Below are 14,368 nucleotides of genomic sequence, written 5' to 3'. Positions count from 1 at the left end.
TAAAACAAACCTAAAAATCAGGCCAACCTTTAAGGGTAAAAATATAAACATTTGGAAAGTGATTCAACCCTGAACAGAGGGTGATTTAAAATAACAGTATTTTTTTTGAATAGTCAGAAGCCAATCACGTGCATGCTCAGAAACTGTACCTCCCTCGTCTTCACTCACACGTATGTCTGTCTGCACACATAACAGTTAGCAGTCACTTTACGTCTTGTGCCTCTGTCAGGGATGCTGTCGGCTCCCATTATTACTGCAAGTGATCTATTTCAGTGGATGGAATTTATCAGCAGCAGCTTCAGAAGAGCAATGCTGACAAACCAGGCAGGGTACATACAGGGTGCACACGGCTTTCCCTTGGCGCTTGGCGCTGCTGATTTAACTGGGAATTGGTCCTGCTTCGAGCAGGGGGTTGGACTAGATGACCTTCTGGGGTCCCTTCCAACCCTGATATTCTATGATTCTATGCAAAAGGCTCCTCCGGACACAGGCCGGTCTGTAATTGTTTGTAAACATCAGGCACACCCAGGGCTCTGGGAGCAACAACCACCACCTAACTCCATGCAACGGACCTTTGCCAAAGGTACTTCCTCCTTCTGGATCTTTGCCCTGCTTGCTCTTTTTCCTGTAGCTTCATTGTACACCCAGTTCTAGTCACTTGTGTGTTTTGTTCTATTGCATCAAGGCAAGTTGTTACTTTTCTTCATTTCTGAGTGGTGTTTATTATTTATTCATTAAAAGGAAAAGGAAAAGCAAAGGGAAAGCAACACAAGCAGATTCCTAACAAGTTACAGGCGGCAGTGACAGGCACAGCAAAAAGCTGCCTGTAGGAAATACAGGCAGCTCACCACTGCCATCCTCAAATTTGTCTGTCATCATCTACATCAGGTGACATTCTCGCCTCCCCACTCCTGAGCGGGACATCAGTGCTATCTATAGACAGGGGTACCTGGCTTATTTTAAAGTAGTGAGAAGGAAGGGGGTATTAATATTATTCATAGGATAAAGGAGCCGCTCAAACCTGTACCCAACATGTCTCAGTCCCCAATATAAGCAATTGGCACTGCACTCCAAATTCCCAGCATGCTGCCCACCACTGACCTTTCTGTTCATAGGTAACAACACCACACTAGCTAGAAACACACTGCAACTGTGCCTTGCTGAGCTGTAGTGGTTACAGGCTACCAGTCTGGCTAACCTGTGGCAGCTCCTTGGATGGGGACATTCTAGTTTGAATCATTGTCCAACAATGACTGAATCAAGGATTCAGAATTCATTTTCCATGGGGAGGAGGTGTCACACCCACAATCACAGGCAGTGCTTAATCCATCAACACACTCAGAGTTGAGAGAATTGAGAGACACCAAGACATATCCCAAATTCCCCCACCCCATTTGACAGAGCTGCCATTAAGCACCTGAACCACTGCAGCTGCATGTAGAAATATATGTATTATAGTCATAAACTACACAGGTGATGCACATTGCGCTTCCAAAAGCTATGAGTAAGACTTGAAAACTAGGAATTAAAATAGTGCTACTCAGACACACTGTCTACCTTGTCGTAATATGCTACATTTCAAAGCCAGTGATCACGGTCAGTAAAAGCAGAAAGTCAATAAAAAACAATAGCAAAACATTCTTTCAAATACCAGCCACTCTCTCAGACCTCACTGCTCAGAACTGGCAAATTAGCATTATTACTGTCTTTATGTGTGCAGTTCCCTCGCTCTGCCTTTGATTTCAGAGGAGAGCTGTTTAAATAACAAGAAACCCATTATCTCTTAACTCCCTTTTAACTAAACTTTATGGCCACTAAAGCTGTATAGCACTGTTAGCAACAAGATCCGACTGGAGCAAGCCCACAGCATTTGCACCCTGCTGACCAGAAGAGAAGCTTGAAACTGAAACAGGATCATTGAACATTTAATCTCTAGGCTTAAAGCGGGAAAGGCCACTACCCAGCCTGCAAAGTCAGACGGGAGAGAGACTATTTATTAATTATTATGTATTAATTCAGGAGCATGTACCAGCCTGGGGGGTAAGTAGCAGAGCCCAGCAAGTGACAAGATCGGAAAAGCTACTAGTAAAAAAAAAAAAAAAAAAAATTCACTGATTGAACTGCAACTGTTCAGAGCCAGCAAGGAGACCTGGAAAGGAAATGGGGGGGGGGGGTCCTTCCTTCAGCTGGTATTAGCCAGAGTTAAGGATGGACTCAAGGCACCTAACTTCCTGCTCTGGAAGGGAACAAGTTGCAAAGCACTGGCAGCGCTAACTAATCTATCTGCCCTACTAGGGCAGACACACTTGGCAGTTAAAAAAGCCTTGCTTTGTAGGAAACAAGAAGGGGAAAGGGGGAGGACTGTGACCATCATCTCTGACCTGCTAATTCTGCCCATGCTGGGGGAGCCGTGCCCTGCACAGTGGATTTGCTCTCCCCCCCGCCACCCTTCAATGCCAGGACCAGGCCAGGGCTGGCAGTAGGAAGCGCACTCCTACCCCAAACTGCAAGGACGCTGCCCTGCCAGGAACAGGGATCGGGTTTCGCGTCAACTCCCTCACAACAAGCTGCTGTTTGCGCCACTTGCTCGCCCTCTGCCAAGCAAACAAGCCAGGCCCTGGGCTAAGAGCTCCCCTGAGAAGCCAGTTTGGGGGGGGGGGGCGGGGAGAGGGGTGCTACGCACACGCGCCTCTTCCAACACCAAACGACCTCCTTCCCCCTGGAGACAAACACCATTAACCCCTTCCCTTCCCACCAGCGGCGCGCGGCGAGCACCAAGTTCCACCCCAGCCCGCCCAGAGAGCAGCAGGGACACGGACCTGCCCGGCCAGCCTCCGCCGCCCACCCCCCAGCGCTCCCCGCCACGGGTCCGTGCGCGGACGGGCGGGCTCGGGCTCCCACCTACCAGCGGGTTCCGGCAGCCGCCTCGCCGCTGCCCGCTCATCTTGGAGGCGCAGGAGACACAGCGCCGGCCGGGGAGCGAGCGGCGGCGAGCGGGGAGGCAGGGCAGAGTCGCGCCGCGCCGCCTCCCGCCCCGCCTCCCCAGCTCCGCTCCCCACAGGTAAGGGCGCACAGAGCCGCCCCAAGCGCAAGCCGCCGGCGGGAGGTTCCCGGCAAAGGCAGCCCGCTCCTGCCGGCTCTGAGCTGCCCCCGACTCCAGCCCCAGAGCCAGGTCTTCCCATGCCCAGCAGCCTTCCCCAGGGTGGAGAGCGGCGCCCCGCCCGGGGCAAATGACAGAGCCCACCCCCACGCTGCTCTCGGCCTGGGGCACGGAGACAGCCGGTCCCTGCCCGCTCCCAGCGTCGGGAGCTGGGGTCTTCAAGCCTCAGCAAGCTGAAGCCAGTCTGACACTCCCCCCACCCATGTGCGGTGAAAGGCCGAGAGCTGGGATTCACCCCCGCCGGCTCTTCCAGCGCCCCCACTTTAGCAGAGGCTGGTGTAGCTCTTCTGTAATCTCCTGCCTCTCCTTTCCCCCAGCTTTGGAGAGCATCCCTATCCGTAACTAAGATGACCTTTAATCTAGCATCATTGGCAGCAGAGTATAGTGCCTATGGAAAGTAGTGGACTTTCCTCAGAGCTATTGTTTCAGGCTCTCTGCAAACTCAGGAAGCTGTTGCTGCATCATTTACAACAAGCCATTTACAACTATAGCAGCCAGACACTGACTTTCAAAAAATGAAGTCTGAGATGGAGGAGAACAAGAAGAGTGCTGCCTCTACTCTGGGCAGGCTCACATACACCCCCACCCCAATCCTTCACACTTGTGCTTTGACAGTGCTCATACAGCATATGACAACAATTAAGTAGTTTGGAATTTGAGCCCTTCCAAACCACTGCAATTATTAATGGTTTTGCTCCATGCGTTTGGGTTTCATAGATATAGCAGGAGGGCCAATCCAGCAAGCTGATCCATCCAGCTAAACCCTTGAGCCTATGCAGAGCTCCACTGGCCAGGATCTTCCTCTGTGGATCAGTTTACAGAATTGGGGCCAGTTTTTAGCAATCTAGCTTGTATTGTACCCTGCAGGACAGAAAGGAATGTGAATGGGCCACTAATAAAGAACATTTCTTCCCTGTTCACAGGAAAGTAAAGATTACAAAAGGTAGTCACTCTGTGTCAGGCCAAAGCCTTAAATGAGATCCATGGAGTGTTTTATTATTCATTATTACAGTGGAGGAGATACTTTAAGTTGAGATTCAATTTCTTTGCAGAAACACTTTTAATGTGTTTGCTTTTCCATTGGCAGATACAGCTGAGAAATAATGAGATTTTTTTTAATCTAGTTCAGAAAAGTGTGGAAGGGTGGTACATTTAATGTATTAAAGAGACTTGGATAAGTTTGAATTGTTATTTATAAAAGGTGTGCCTATATACAGTAGTAGCAGCAAAAAGAAAGCAAGAAAGGGGGAAATTAATCCCAGAAACATAATGATTCTCCCATAATATAGGTACACACTGAATAGGTTATTTATAATTTTAACTTGCTGGGAAGGTATCTGCCTCTTTAAGGATAAAGATGCAAAGAAATACCTCCAGGCCATTGCTTCCTTGTTTATTTCAGCAGGTCACAACCCCAAGTGGGATCACTCCCTCAGCGGATTGGGTCTTGACAATCCTAAGTGTGTGGAGGATGCCATTTTACAATCTTGCACGTCATAGGGTGCACCACTTACCAACAGACTGGCGCCTCCTCCTAGTACTCTGGGGATTAGCTCAAGGCCAACACCCTGTCCCCTTTGCAGTTTGCACACCGTTATGCTATCTGCCTGCAGCTCCTCCAGCAGCCTGAGGAACTGCAATGTACAACTTATGACTCAGCCCTCCAGCCATGTCACTGTTCGTGTTCCCCCTCAACAGTCCTCTTGCTCACTACCTTGGTGCTACTTGCCCAGTGGCTAGTAGGGGCACCCAGGCCTCCCCTCTACTCTGGGTTCCAGCTCAGGGACCCTCACTTCAGCAGTCTGGGCCTTCTCTCTCTGACCTTGTTACTCTACCTAGGCTGCTTCGTGCTATTGCTTCCCTTTTTCTTCCTGCGCCTGCCAGTTCCCCACAGCCTCTTCCCAGGGAGTGACTACAGCCCCTACTCTCTCCTCCCAGAGGATCTACCTTTTCCCAGCCACCCCTTCTCCTTTCAGCTCCTGGGTTTTATAGGCCCCACCTTTTCCTGCCCAGCTGAGCCTCTTTAATCAGCTGCCTAATGGGTTAATCGGCCCATCTGGCCTGCATTCAACCCTGCACCCCATCCCATTGCATGCATGGTAAGTGCAAGGTCACAGTGCAGGGAGGATGACATTTGAAAATGGCACCTTCCATTCTGTTGGGGGTCACAGGAAACAATACCTCTGAAAATGGGGTCATGCAGGGGAAAAAGTTGGGAACCACTGGGTGACCTGTTTTTCAAATGGGAAGAAGGGATTGTTGTAGGAAGGAGACTTCGAATGCAGAGACGTGGGTTCTGGTCCCAGCTCTGCTCTTAGCTCACTGTGGTTATGTCTGCACTGCCAAAAGAGGTGGAGTTTTTAAACACATGTTAGTTACCCTGCTGGAAAATTCATGTTGTGACAAGGCACCTGCAGTGTATCCCTGCCCATAGTTGACCTCTCCTAATTTATCTTGTGTCTCCACTAGGATTTTGTAGCATGATTGTTAATGCATGTCAGTCATCTTGCGGCAAAACCACACCTTTCTCGGCAGTGCAAATAAAGCGTGTATTACCTGGGGTCACTAACTGAGAACTGCTCTGGGCCTGCATCTTATGTGAAGTGGGGATGAAGCACAGCCAGCTCGGAATGGTAGGGCCAGATTCTCATCTTGTTTACACTAGTGCAAGTTGCACATCATGGTGTGGAATTCAGTGGTATTGCGCTGGAATCCCAGTGCAAGGGGGATGAGAATCAGGCCCAGTGCTCGGGGCCCATTTTGTTCTGAACAGGTGTAAATGATCACACAAGGTGCCAGGCAGTGGCCAGGCCGCCTGTGTCTTTGTTTGCCTATCTCAGCCTGAGTTGTGTGAATGCACGGCAAGGTTTGGGTTACTGGGGAGGCAGGAGACGGGAGGATGCAAGACAAGGCATGGTCTAAACATTAACGCAAAGCACTGTGCGGGGAAGAAAAGTCCTTGTGATCATAGCAGTAGCAGTGCGGCAGAGCAGGTGCTCAGGCCAGTGCCCTAGACCTGGGCGTGGGTCTGGCACAAAAGACAGGCCATATTGACAAATGATGACAAGGAAATTACAAAAATGGCCACAGCCTCTGAGATAGACCCTGCCCTGCAGGCTTCTAAGCAAGGCTTCTGAAAGGGAGCTTCCTTTACTGCCATGTTCAGAATCACTACATCTAAGAGGAGTCTGGTATCCTGGCCTGGTCCCAAACTCAGAAAGCCAGAGCCTCATATCTCTCCTTCTCTTGTGAGGGAACGATTACAAGACACCACTCTTCGTAAAGCAAAGGGCACTGATGTGAAATAGAGCCCTGGCAGCGGGTAGCGTGTGTAGCAGCCAGGCACACAGCATCCTGGTCTCCCAGCTAAGCTCCAGCACACACACGGCACCTCAGTCATTGAGGAAGGTAAACAAGCCGACAGGTACTCAGTGCGGAGGAGGGGAGCTGAAATAGCAACTCAGGCTTGAGCATGATGAGGAGGAAAATGAGTGTCAGTGGTTCTCACTCCTCCCCCTATCTGTGTTCATCTTTCAGAAATCTGCTGGCAGCCACACAATTACCAATCCAGGGCCAGTGACAGATGTGCACAGTGTGCCTCTGCCCCTGCTGGGGAGCCATCTGCCAAGCATGTCAGCTCTTCTAATACCTATGGGTTGTGATCCATTAGGCTGGAACTACACAGAACAGTTAAGATCAATATGATTTGTTTTGCATCGTCCTGGCTTTCCTTTGATGTTCTCCCTTTCTGTGCTTTCTAAAGTGGGAGGATTTGTGCTGCCCCAGTTTGTTAATTTCTCCATGGTCTTTCATTAAGCACTTCCCAGACCTAGAAATGCAGTCGGTGGATTTCTCTTTAGATGCCAGCTTGCTCACCTGACAGATTTTACTAAGCTCCTGTGACTCTGAATTAAAAGAGGCATTTTCAGTTCACAAGCAATTTTCCTAAGAGATTGACAAGTAGAGAGCACCCTGTCATCAAAATGCATCCTCTGTCTAAGAAGTTCTTCTAAGCTTAGTTGAATAAATGCAGCATTTAGGGCTGGAAATGCCATAGGTGATGTTTGGCAAATGTTTACAAATAGCTGTTTGTTCACTCTTTTTTTAAATACAGAAAAGCAGATGGCTAAATAAGGGGTGAATTTTGCAATACAGCACTAACCCAGCACAGCTCTGTGCACTAATGTGCTAACTCTTAAAATGAATCACATGCATTCTGAAATCCTACAAGCCTGATTTGCAGAGGCAAGGGAGTCCTGGATCAGCCACTGAAGTACTTTGGGAGTTGTGAGTGCTCAGAACAAATAATATTCTACACAAGACTTCTGCGAGCTGGGAGGTAAGTGTTATCATCCACACTGTACCGAGGGAGACCTGGGGCAGATAAGGGACACACCTTGCCCAAGGTCACCTACTGAATCAATAACACTGCCACGATTAGAACTCAGGACTTCCTGATTCCTGAGCTTAGTCTTATTCCTTTATATACAGCATGGTCAGGATCAGCCACTTTGCTTAAATCTTGAACGCCTGTGTCTGTTTCTTTCCCAGCTACCAGTGTTTTATTATTTTCCCAGTGTTTTATTTCTGGAGATAGTGGCGGGGGTCATGGACGCACTTAGATTCCCATAAAGGAATCTAATTTTCCAGCATTGAGCAATTACTCCAGTTTGGATGACTCAGCTTTTCCAGGTTTCCCTAGCACCTCCTTCATTTTGAAACCAAAGGCATGCATTTTTTTACCCCTCAAATGCGCACGGAACAGCAGCTTCTAGTTCACAAATGGAGTGGGGGTACTTATGCTGATCCTTGGAATTTTTGAGTCTAAACAAAAAGAAAAGGAGGACTTGTGGCACCTTAGAGACTAACCAATTTATTTGAGCATAAGCTTTCATGAGCTACAGCTCACTTCATCGGATGATGAAAAAATGGGTGTTTTTATCACTACAAAAGGTTCTCTCCCCCCACCCCACTCTCCTGCTGGTAAGAGGGGTGGGGGGAGAGAAACCTTTTGTAGTGATAAAAACACCCATTTTTTCGTCATCCAATGAAGTGAGCTGTAGCTCATGAAAGCTTATGCTCAAATAAATTGGTTAGTCTCTAAGGTGCCACAAGTCCTCCTTTTCTTTTTGCGAATACAGACCAACACGGCTGTTGCTCTGAAATGAGTCTAAACAGAATCTCAGTTGGCCCCTGTGATGAGCAATCCAAAGGCCTCTCCAAGCTACCTTGACACAAGCACTTCAGCTTCTTTTTCATTTAGCACAAATTCTGTTCATCTCTGCAAGGCATCGATCCTGAGCGTCATGCTCTTCATCAGTGCCAACCTGTGCTTTATTGTTTAGCTCTCTCAGATAGGAGTATCAGCAGCCAGGCTAAAGCATCTCTTTAGTATTTGACTTCTCTCATCCAATGAGAGTTTATTGTCTTCTAGAACACATTGTGTGCTCTAGTCTGTGCACATAAGCCATCTCTGCAGTGTTTCTCAAAGAGTCACTTCACTCTGCACTTATCTGCTCATTTTCCTTCTCTTAAGAGTGAGTGGGCTGTCTTGAGGTTGAAGCTACTGGAAAACAATTTTATCTGAAGTACATCTGTGAGTTCAGCTTGGACATCCAGCAGTGGAATCCTGGCCCCATTGAAGTCAATGGCAAAACTTCCATAGACTTTAGCAGATCAGGATTTCATGCCCAGTCACTTGGCTATGGGTTGTCTGGTTCCCCTATGGCTGGTCTGCCCAGGTCTGAGCTTGGACATTTTGAGCAGTCCCCTTCCCCATCCCTCAAGTCTTTTCTCATCTCCAGATGGCTATTTGGATTGTGTCCTTCCTGCACCCAGTCTTCTGAAGCCAATGCAATGGCGCTCCAAGTAGGGGAGACAGATTCTTTCTAAAAGTAAGGCCGGGGGGGAGCACAAGGCCTTACCCCTCCATGGCCACACTGCTGCTCCTCCTCTTCCCTCCAAGCCCCACCCCTGGGAAAGCCAGAAGGGGGATCCTGGCTGAGGAACCCAGGCCCCTCCACCTCTCCAGGGGCCCAAGAGCAGACCCCTGCCTGTGTCCCCACCCCACAGAGCAGGAGGAGGGTCCATGGCTCCCCACAGCTGCCTACATGACTGTTACTACAACCCAGCTCTGGCTTCTGGCCAGGCAGTGAGGCTGAAGAGCTGCAGCCCCGGATGGTAAGAACCATCCGGGGCAGCTATGGAGAGATGCAAACCCTCCATCTGCCCTGTGCTTGGAACTCTTTCCCCCCCCCCCCCCCGCCCACAGGCAGGTGGCGGGTCTGGCTGCTTGGGCTCCCCAGGCCACTCTTACCCAGGCCAGACTTCAGCTTCCGCCCTGGCCAGGGGCAAGGCCTCAGGGGGAAGAGGAAGGGCAGAGGGCCAGGCCTGTGGTGAAAAGTGGATGGGCCAGGCCTACTCACTTTCAAGTGGGAGGGCCTTGGCCCCCTCTTTTCTGGTTCCCCTGGCTTCAAGCATGCCTAGTCAGAGAAGTGGGAAACTTGTTACTGCTCCCTAGTGCCCAAGAGGGACCCTTCCACGACATACCTCACCTCCAGAGACCTAGGCAGCGAGGGATCTGACAGAGGCTGGTCATGAATCAAGTCCTCCCAGCCTGCAGTACTGCTTCTAAGTCAACCCAGCAGCAGCATGGGGGGATGGTGAAGGCAAGGGCAAGACTACCTGCAAAATCAGAGTGGTGTTGGCATCAGAAGAAATAACGGAGGAGGAGCAGACCATCCTGGGAGGATCTTTTGGTTTAAGGACTTTTATTTAAATAACTTTTTTAGAGAAAGATTTTGCTTGGATAAAGAACTAGACCATCAGTGGCTATTAGCCAGGATGGACAGGGATGCAACCCCATGCTCTGGGTGTCCCTAGCCTCTATTTGCCAGAAGCTGGGAATGGGTGAGAGTGATTACCTATTCTGTTCATTCCCTTCAACGCACCTGGCATTGGTCACTGTTGGAAGAAGGAACAAGGGACGGCCTTTAGGGTGGGCAGTCCAGGCCCCTGCCCAAGGCAGCCCACCAAAGAGGGCGCCGTGAGCAGGATTTGGATTCCCACCTGACCTGCTGCCGCAGCAGGCGAGCGGCAGCGCTGGAGAGGGGGCCAAGGGGAGAGACCTGAGCAGCCGTCAGAGCCAGGTGACTGCTCCAGAGCAGGGGTGCCCCTCCTCCCCCGTGCTCTACCTGTGCAGCCACTGCAGTTCCTGCCCCGCCCCTGTCCTCCCCAGAGCCACCACTGGCCACTCTGGACTGGTAGCACCCTCCTGTCTGCTTGGGGGGGGCTGTTGTTGGAGTGTCCATGTACCTGACTTCCACTGAGCTGGGGTGATGGGACGGGGGAATCCATGTGTACTGCTGCCCCTCTGGGTCCGGAGCTGCTGGTAGCTGCTTGTGCCTGAACACAAGCCTTCAGGCTCCTGCCCCTGAGTGCTTTCTTAAAGAGCTAGCACACTCATACACTCCCCTCAAAACACATACCCACCCCCTTTCCTGCATTCAGGTCACTTCCTCATCTGGGCTGTGCTGAGGCATCAGCAGCTGCTGCTCTCCTGCCCTCTCCTTACGCAGCCCAGGGGGTGCATGGGGCAGAGAAGCAGCAGTCCAAGGGGGAGCGAGCAGCAATGCCAGCTGCTTTGTGCATCCAGCTGGGTCAGTTTCCCCACGTGGGTGCAGAAGGGGTTTGCAGGGGTTAGGGGTGCAGGAAGGAGGTGCAGAAGGTAGGAGTGAAGGGGGCGGAGTGCAGGGGTTAGGGGCATGGGGGACACAATGGAGGGGTTGGGGTGCAGGAGGGGAGTGCAGGGGATAGGAGTGAAGAGGCACAGTGCAGGAATTAGGGGCACAGGAGAGGAATGCAGGAGTTGGGTAAGGGGGCATGCACAGTGCAGGGGTTAGGAGCACAGGAGGGAGGTGCAGGGATTAGGGGTGAAGGTGGCACAGTGCAGGGGTTGGGGGGGAAGGGAGGGTGGGGAGCCCATGGGGACCAGAGGCAATGGGGGACACACCATGCCCATGGGGCCCAGGGGAACCAAATGCAAGTGCACCCAGGGCGCCAATTTTCCCTGCATTTCGCCATTTCATGCATCCGATGAAGTGAGCTGTAGCTCACAAAAGCTTATGCTCAAATAAATTGGTTAGTCTCTAAGGTGCCACAAGACCTCCTTTTCTTTTTCCAAAATTCATTGCATTTATTTTATTTAAAACATTATATTCTGTTTTTTGGTCTCTTTGGATTTTTGAACTCCCCCGTCCACTCCCAGGGCATGTGTGTTGCCAAATGTATAGATGAAGGTGATTTGGGGCCCTGCTGCTGAGACTTCCAAAAGAAAAGCACCCTGAGGCAGATACACAGCATGAGACGTTTCAGTCCAAATGGTTCACATTTGGCAATTATAAATGACTGACAGGTTCTTATAATGGAAAAGTGTCGCTGCGTGTGTCACCTACATTAGTGGTCTGCTAGGATCAGGGCTGATGAGAACAAGGGAAAGGGAGACAGTGGCATTGGGTCCCCAAGCTCAGGGGGCCCCCAAAACATCTGTGGAAAATGAAGAGAGGGGCTGGGGCCTAGTGAACATGATGTTCTGGGGCCTGAAGTTTCTCTTGATGGGTCTGGCTAGGATACATAGAGGAGTCTCACTAGGAGAGGGAACAAAGCTGCATTTCAGCAGAAGCTACAGAGAGGGTTGCAGAAGCTACACATGGTGAAACAAGCCCCTTTCTAGGCAGTTTACCACAGCACCTGCCCAGCTCAGGCTAGAGCATGGGGAAGCCAATAATAGACATTGGAAGCAAAAGAACATACTGGGTCAGACCAATGGTCCAGCCATGTTAGTCTGTATTCGCAAAAAGAAAAGGATTACTTGTGGCACCTTAGAGACTAACCAATTTATTTGAGCATAAGCTTTTGTGAGCTACAGCTCACTTCATCAGATGCATGAAATGGCGAAATGCAGGGAAAATCCGATGAAGTGAGCTGTAGCTCACGAAAGCTCATGCTCAAATAAATTGGTTAGTCTCTAAGGTGCCGCAAGTACTCCTTTTCTTTTTGCGAATACAGACTAACATGGCTGTTACTCTGAAACCAATGAATTTTGGGTGAATTTCGTTATTTATTTGGCTCTGATTCACGATTTTTGAACTGTTGGGGTTGTCAATACTGAAACTCTCCAAAGAGTCCATCTGCACTGGACAGCCTCCAGACCCACAGAGCTTCTACGTGCAGAGTGGACTGTGCATATGCCATTCCTGGGAGAGCAACGGAGCATGCTCCAGCCCAGGGATGCAGGGGCTGAGCAATAGTCTCCCTATAAAAAGAACAGGAGGACTTGTAGCACCTTAGAGACTAACAAATGTATTTGAGCATGAGCTTTTGTGGCCTACAGCCCACTTCATCGGATGCATAGAATGGAACATATAGTAAGAATGTGTATGTATATATATATATATATATATATACACACACACACACATATACACACACACACACACACACAGAGAACATGAAAAGGTGGAAGTAGCCATACCAACTGTAAGAGGCTAATTAATTAAGATGAGCTATTATCAGCAGGAGAAAAAAAGCTTTAGTGATAATCAAGATGGCCCTTTAGGCTGCCAGGCCTCTGTGACACTGGGCACAAGAGCTGTGAGCTCAGAGAGTGTCTCTTCTGTGTTCTCAATGCTCCCCCTGCTGGCACCTAAGAGAAGGAGAAGACAGCCTGAGTGGAGCACAGAGGGGTGAGGAGTGGAGGGGGCCATAGGGTCAGAGAGGAATTCTGGGTAGGAAAAGGGGTAGAGACAGGCTGCAGGTAAAGAGAATGACAGAGACTGGCTGTGGAGAGCACAGGAGCAGGGAAGGAGCAGAGAAAGGTTGCTGGGGTACATGCTAGGGCCAGTGGCTCTCAACTTTCCAGACTACCCCTTTCAGGAATCTGATTGTCTTGCATACCCCCCAAGTTTCACCTCACTTAAAATCTACTTGCTTACAAAATCAGACAAAGATACAAAAGCATCACAGCATGGTGCTACTGAAAAATTGCTGACTCATTTTTACCATATAATTATAAAATCAATTGGAATATAAATCTTGTACTCACATTTCAGTGTATAATATAATATAAACAAGTCATTGTCTGTATGAAATGTTAGTTGGTACTGACTTCACTAGTGCATTTTATGTAGCTTGTTGTAAAACTAGGCAAATATCTAGATGAGTTGAAGTCCCCCTTTGGAGACCTCTGCATACCTCCAGGGGAACACATGCCTGGTTGAGAACCACTGTGCTAGGGGACAGGGACAGAAGGGGGCATAGATTCATAGATTATGAAGTCAGAAGGGATCATATTGGTCATACAGTCTGACCTCCTGTATAACACAGGCCATAGGACTTCCCTGAATTAAATCCTGTTTGAACTAGAGAAAAATCTTTTAGAAAAACATCCAATCTTGTTTAAAAATCCCAGTGATGGAGAATCTACCATGACCCTTGGTCAGTTGTTCCAATGGTTAATAACCCTCATTTTTAAATAATTGCACCCTATTTTCAGTCCAAGTTTGTCTAGCTTCAGCATCCAGCCATTAGAAGATCCCTCTATTATCACATTTCTGTTCCCCATGTAGATATTTATATATGTCATCAAGTCATCCCTTAATTTCCTCTTTATTAGGTTAAATTGCTTGAGCACTGAGAGTCTACCAGCGTAAGGCAGGTTTTCCAGGAGGAGGGGAGAACAGAGGCAGAAGGGTCTGTAACGACCTGAGGATACTCCCTACAAAACTGGGAATTGAACTGAGAATTCCCAAGTCTCCCCATTCCTCTGTCAGCCGTGAAACTCACTGGCAAAGTGTGTGTCTGATCCTCCTCTGTTGGCAGCTCCACAGAGAGCAGGGTTTCTCAGCCCATGGGTTGGGACACACAACTGGGTCATGTGGCAGTTCCTGCAGCTCCTAACCCATGGCGTTGGCTGGGCTCACCTTCCAGGTCTAGGCACTGCAACCTCTGAGGTCCCAGCATCACTCAGGTTTGGCCCAGCCGTCATGACAGGAGTCCAGGTAGGCCAAATTTCAGCAACCCCATGAGTGAGGTCACAGCTCCATTCACACAAATTTGGTCCAAGCGGGGGGGAGGGAATCAACCTGAGCAGAACTGCAACCCCTGAGGTTGCAACACCCAGAACTGAGAGCCAAGCTCAGCTAGCCCCAC

At 49.5% G+C, this 14,368-nt stretch overlaps 1 protein-coding gene across 5 annotated transcripts in view; it reads right to left on the bottom strand.

Moving 5' to 3' along the window:
- MID2 (midline 2) overlaps positions 1–3,072 on the bottom strand; it is a 340,574-nt gene extending 337,502 nt beyond the window's left edge. For all 5 annotated transcript variants that reach the window (XM_084639504.1, XM_084639503.1, XM_084639505.1 and 2 more), the window contains exon 1: positions 2,906–3,072. The gene's annotated coding sequence lies outside the window, so the exon portion shown is untranslated. The remainder of the gene's footprint in view (positions 1–2,905) is intronic.
- Positions 3,073–14,368: the final 11,296 nt, after the last annotated feature.

This window comes from Lepidochelys olivacea (assembly GCF_965140295.1).
Source record: "Lepidochelys olivacea isolate rLepOli2 genome assembly, chromosome: 9".
Lineage (NCBI taxonomy): Eukaryota > Metazoa > Chordata > Testudines > Cheloniidae > Lepidochelys > Lepidochelys olivacea.
The sequence above is the reverse complement of the archived record's forward strand: the minus strand, read 5'-3'. Positions and strand labels throughout refer to the sequence as shown.